The sequence below is a fragment of the Cavia porcellus genome, unplaced genomic scaffold, assembly GCF_034190915.1.
Source record: "Cavia porcellus strain 051 isolate PalLab524CR breed Dunkin Hartley unplaced genomic scaffold, mCavPor4.1 scaffold_16, whole genome shotgun sequence".
NCBI classification, from domain to species: Eukaryota; Metazoa; Chordata; class Mammalia; order Rodentia; family Caviidae; genus Cavia; species Cavia porcellus.
Window position 1 is genome coordinate 50,918,757 of NW_026947499.1, and position 6,000 is coordinate 50,924,756.

Sequence of the window (6,000 nt, forward strand, 5' to 3'; positions counted from 1 at the left end):
TGCTATCTGGGTGAGGGCCCAAAGCGAGCTCAGCTTAGTATTGAGAGAAGAGGACACCTCCAGAGCTCCAAGCCAGGGTTCCACCCATACCCCTGGCCTCACTGGAGCCACAAGATGTGACTTTAGGTAGCAAGGCTAGACAGTTACTAAACCTGATGCCAAAGGTAAAAGAGTTCCAGCCTTGAGGGGCAGCTGTGGTGCCTAAGCTGCCTTGGGTCACTGACATTGGGCCGAAATATCCTCTGCACCTTCAGGCACAGACCTGGCCCTGGGCCCTGGGAATGTGTGTGTTAGGGGTACAGTGGAGGGAGGTATAGGGTGCAGCAGATGGCAGGGGTGGAGCCCTGACCTGGGCAGTGAAGGCAGTTCCCAAGAAGAAAAGGGCCAGTTAAAGAACACGCATGAGCACGCCTGTCCGGTGGTATCCTCATAACCTGACCTCAGTTGCTCTTTTTACTGACCAGCTCAGTAAGCACCGCTGCCTGGCATGGTGGTACACCTGTAATCCTAGCATTCCAGGAGGCCGAGGCAGGAAGGCCACAAATTGGAAAGCACCTGGGGCAATTTACCTACTTAGAGAGACCTTGTCTCAAAATAAAAAAAAGTAAAATAAAAAAGGGCTGGGGATGTAGCTGTTCAGTGAAGGCCTGCGTTTTAATCCCTAGTATTAGAAAGAGACAGAGGCTTTCTACTGCCATCATCAGTGGCCTGCCCCGTGAAAGTGTACCGTGTACCACATTCACACCTTCAGACCTCAGTATCAGCATGGCAGCACTTCTCTAAGTTAGCCTAGGGGACAGCAAACTGTTGCCCGCAGGCTAAATCTTGTTTTTGTTTGTGATCTGAGAATGGCTCCCAACCCCCACTTTTAAATAGTTAAAAAATTTGTGTGTGTGTGTGACTCAAGAAAATGAGATGACATCCAAATTTCTGTATCCAGAAATATAATTTTACTGGCACACTGTCACATCCATGTGTTTGCACACTGTTTATGGTTCCACATGAGCAAAGTTGAATGGTTACAACAGGACCACAAAACCAGCCAAACCTACAACACTTCTTTTCTGGGCCTTTCCATAGGAAAGAAAAAAGCCAACCTCTGGGTCAGCCCAGGGAAGAGGTCTGCCTCTCCCATTTTGTGGGAGGCTCAGGAAGGTTGGCTTACTTCCCTCAGGTGACACAGCCAGGAAGTGCACAGGGATTTGAACCCACACAATCTGACTTCACAATCTGTGGGCATTATCTCGCATCCAATCTGTGTCTGTCTTTTTAAGGGCGAGGCTGATGTTGTTTGGAGTGGGAAGAAGGGAGGCTCGACACCCTAGATTTGTCCTCCACCTCTGGTCTGCATTTCGAAATTAATCCTGCACGGGGATGGGACTGGTGGAGGCCAGAGTCTTCGTGAAAATGACAAGTTATGAGGACCCTCCGTGGGTGTGTGGACCCCAGTTCAACCTGCTTCTCTGGCAGTGGCTGGAGTGGCCATCTCTGCCCCAGGTGGCATTTCCACTGGCCCTTATGGGGAACTGCCAGAAGGCACCCTAGCAGGAAGAAAGGAGTTCGTTATGACCCCTGCTGGTTGGCGCTCCCTTGGGGAGTGGGCTCTGAGGCCAGGCTGGTCTGGGGCCAGCATCGGGTTACAGAGGCACGAGCCTTGTTTCTGGGAGCTTGTAGTAGATGCTCAGCTGGCCACTAGCCACCGAGGAGCTTCCTCCTCCACTGCCCTGGCAGGAGGTGGGTGCAGCGCCCTCAGATTCATGGACTTGACCAGCCTTGGCATGATGTCACAGGCAGGAACATTTCCAGTGAGGCTTCTGCTGGGTGTGTCCAAGGTGAGGCTGCCAGCATCTGGATCATTTGTCAAGGACGAACACCCCTGCTGGCTCCAGCTCTCTCCATTCCTGCCTGGCTTATGCAGTGCCTGGCACTGCCCTTTCTCTTCCGGGCCCCCTGCCCCGCCCCACATCCAGGGCAAGTGCCAGTGGACCACCATTAGGCCTTCCCCAGCCCCAAGAAACTGGAGCTTCTGCCATTATACAATGCTCTTCTCCAGATACTCTTTTTAAAATTATTATTACAGGTTATGGAACTCAAGAGCACTCTAGCACTGAGCCACATCCCCAGTACTTTTTAAATTTTATTTTAGATAGAGTCTCCTTAAGTTATCCAAGCTGGCATTTAATTTGCAACCCTTGTTCCTCAGCCTCTCCAGAGCTGTGATTAAACGGATGTATCACTATGTCTACCTGTGATATGATTTTTGGTTCACTCCTTTATCGCTCTAATTAGACTCTGTGAGGACAGGAGAGGTGTTGACTGAAACAGGACTGAAGACAGAGATGACACTTAGGAAAAGTTTGTGGAGCTAATAAAAACAACACCAATAATAATGACATTTATTGAGTTCTTATTGTTTGCAATAGATTCTGCTAGGCACTTCATATATATCAGCTCAGGCAATTTTCACGGCTCAGGATCTCTTGGAAACAAAGGAATAGAGGGAGAGAATTCTCCTTATAGCCACTCCACTAGTTATTAAAGGGCCCAGAACTGTGGCTAGAGCCTGCGAATTTAGCAAACTGTTTTTCACATAGAAGATTTTCCCCAGATGTCAAGTTGATCTGTCCCTGAGGAAGTCATTTTTGGTCCTCTCTGACTTCAGGTCCAGGATGCTCAACCCAAAGAACTTTCTGTCTCAAGACACAGGAGAGGGGCGTGGAAGAACTAGTGTTGTCCAAGACTACTTTATAAGCAGCCATGATGGCCAGGATCACTGACTCCAATGGACAATAACCAATTACATTTTCAGGTTGTGGGGATGTAAGTCGTGCCTTGATGTACTCCTGTCTTCCCAAAGTATCCAAGCCACTGGCCTCTCTGCTCCTCTGACCTCCCCTTCTGAGGCCTGGGGTCCCATAAATCATCTCCCCATGAGTCAAAGCATCTCAAATCCAACATATTCCTTGTGAATCTGCCCTTCAAGAGGAGATGGTGAATGAAGATTCCTGCCTAGGCTGGGGTTGAAAATTCAGGAGAGGAATCTGAGCCAGAAGGGATATGTGTGGGAGTCACGAAGGTAATGCAAGTCAGGGTGCGAATTAAGTCACCAGTGAGGAAAAGCAGGTCAAAAGAGGAGAGGGTTGAGAATGGAAACTCCAAGTGTAAGCATTTAAGGAGCAGCTAAAGCAGGAGGAGTCTGGGCAGAAGACAGAGCAATAGAGGGCTCCTGGCATTACCAATCTCCCTCTTTACCAGTTTCCATCCTCTGTCCTTACTTCAGGCTGCACCAAGAGGGTGTCTCCAAAGGCTGGACTACATTACTTCCTACTTTGATTCTTCCCCATCACAACAGCTGTTTCAGAAGTTTTAGGACTGCTATAGTTTGGATCTCACATGTCTCTCATAGGCCCACGTGTTTAAAGGCTTAGACATCACCCTGTGGAGCTATTGGAAGGTGGTAGAACAGTTAGGAGGTAGAGATTAGTGAGAGGAAATTATGTCATCGGAGGTGTGGCCTTGAAGGAGATGCTGGAATTCTAGCTCCTCCTCTTCTATCTTTGCTTCCCAGCCTCAGTGAAGAGAACTGCTCCCCTCTATCACCTGCTCCTTGCTATTATGTATTTACTGTGTTGTCACAAACCCAAAGCAACAGGGCTGAGCAACCAAGGGTTAAAACCTCTGAAAGCATGAATAAGCTTCCCTCAGAAAACTGTTTATCGCAGGTATTTTGTCACAGCAATAGGAAGTTGACTAACACAAGGGCTCATTCTGCAGTGATAATTTTCAGTGGCATTTAGACTTAACTGCCATGCCAAACCCTGCTCTTTTTTCTCCACCCATCCTCCATTCATTTATTCATCATTCAAGATCAGGTCTAAATGTCGCCATCTTTATATGGTGTCTCCTTGGCCCTGAGAGTTTGGAATACTATGCATCACTAACTGATAGAATGAACAAATCATTCCAATTTCTAGTGAGCAAAAACAAAGTCCTAGGCTGGTGCCTGGGTCTTAACTCTCTCTAATCCTGGCAACTGTTGTATAACAAGGAGAGAGCTGCTTCAGAGCCCCTAGCTCTTCAGCCAGATCAAATTTAGCAACATCATTTTCCACTGCACTTGCTTTCTTGGTAAACTTTAGCTTGTGTAAAGTAAGCCACCCTGGTGTTTTCTTTAATCACATTCAAATTCTTATTTGGTCAACAAATATTTATGGAGCATGGTATGAGTTTCCTGTGGCTGCTGTAACAAATTACCATAAATGCAGTGGCTTAAAACAACATGAATTTCTGCCCTTATAGTTTTGGAGGTCAGCACTCTGGAATGAACCTTACAGGGCTTAAGAAGCCAGCAGGGCTGCACTCCCTGCAGAGGCTCCAGGGAAGAATCAATTTCCTCAATTTTCCAACTGCTAAGAGCTGATTTCTTGGCTCCTGACACCTTCTATTGTTAAAGCCAGCATAGTTGCATCTTGCTTCAGACATCATGTGGACAGCAGATGCCACCAAATCTCCGTCCACCTCCTTTTTCTAAAGGATATTTGTGCCCAGTGTAGTGGTGCACACCTATAATTCCAGCGCTCAGGAGAGTGAGGCAGGAGGATGGCCATGACTTTGAGGCCAGCCTTAGCTAAATAGGCAACTTTAAGGCCACCTTGTACTACATAATGAGACCCTGTATAAAAAAAAAAGATATTTGTAATCACATTTAAGACCACTCAGATGTTCTTCCCATGAGAAGAGTTTTAATTACATCTGCAAACTCTCTTCCATGCCATGGAAGGCAGCACTCATAAGCACCAGAGACCAGTTTGAAGATATCTAGGGATGTTGGGGTTCAAGTGCTCATTGTGTGTGTCTTCGCACTGTATCTCTAAGTCAAGTCAATGACAATCCTTTGCCTGCAGTGAAATCACATGCTGCTGAAGTGTGGAGAGACAAAACAAACACCATCAACATAAAAAGTAGTCAGTTTCTGCAATGCTATGGCTACGGTAGTCACAGTGTTACTTGGTTAACTGGACAGGGCATTATCTGAGCAACATGAAGAAATCACTCATATAGATATACCTGGGAGAAGCATGCTGTGGGAAAAGGGAAAAACCAGCAAAGATAGAAAAGTTTCCTTTTAGAATAAGTTACTTCCATTCAGCTACTAAGAGGAATGAAATACTGACATGCCTCAAAAATATTATGCTAAGTGAGAAAAAAAACCAGCAGACACAAAAGATCATATACTGTGTGGTTCCATTTATATGAAAGACACAGAGAGATAAACTCATAAAGACCAAAAGCAGATTTATGACTGAGGCAGGTGAAATAGGCATCGATTGCTTAATAGGCCAGGGGCTTCCATTTAGGGTGGTAAAAATGTTTTGGAACTAGACAGAGATGGTGGTTACAGAGCACTGTGAATGTACCCAAAACCACCGAATTTGCATACTTTAAAATAGTTCACTTTATATGAATTTTCTTCCAATGAAAAATTTTGGAAAATGTATTTAAATGAGAAGAATGGAGTTGACTTAAAGGAAAATAACAACTAAAACTATAAAAATAAAAGCAAGATGTTTTGATCATGGAAGTCCTGATAGTAGAGATTTCAGGAAGTAGAGACAAGCACACTGTACACTTGGAAAGCTGGTGGTACGAGGCTATTTCTCATTCTAAGTGGCACGAACAGGTATGTGCTTTCCTATTTCTTAAAATCTCAAAAAAAGAAGGAAAATGATGAGTAGGTAAGGTAGGCACTATGTGAATTCTGAATGCAACCTGGCAGTCTAACAGGCTACTGGCATTCAAAGAAAACACCACCAAGGAGCAGATATCTCTCTGGTTGGCCCCTCCCTGCTCCAATGAGCAGCCCTGAGAAATGGCCAGCCAGGCACCCCCTAGGGTGGGTGCCCTGGCAACATTCCCCACCCAGTGCAGCCACAGCCAACTCCCAGCAAACTGAGGAACAGTTCCTGTGCCATCTGTCCCAAGGCAGGGCCAGTCCAGGGT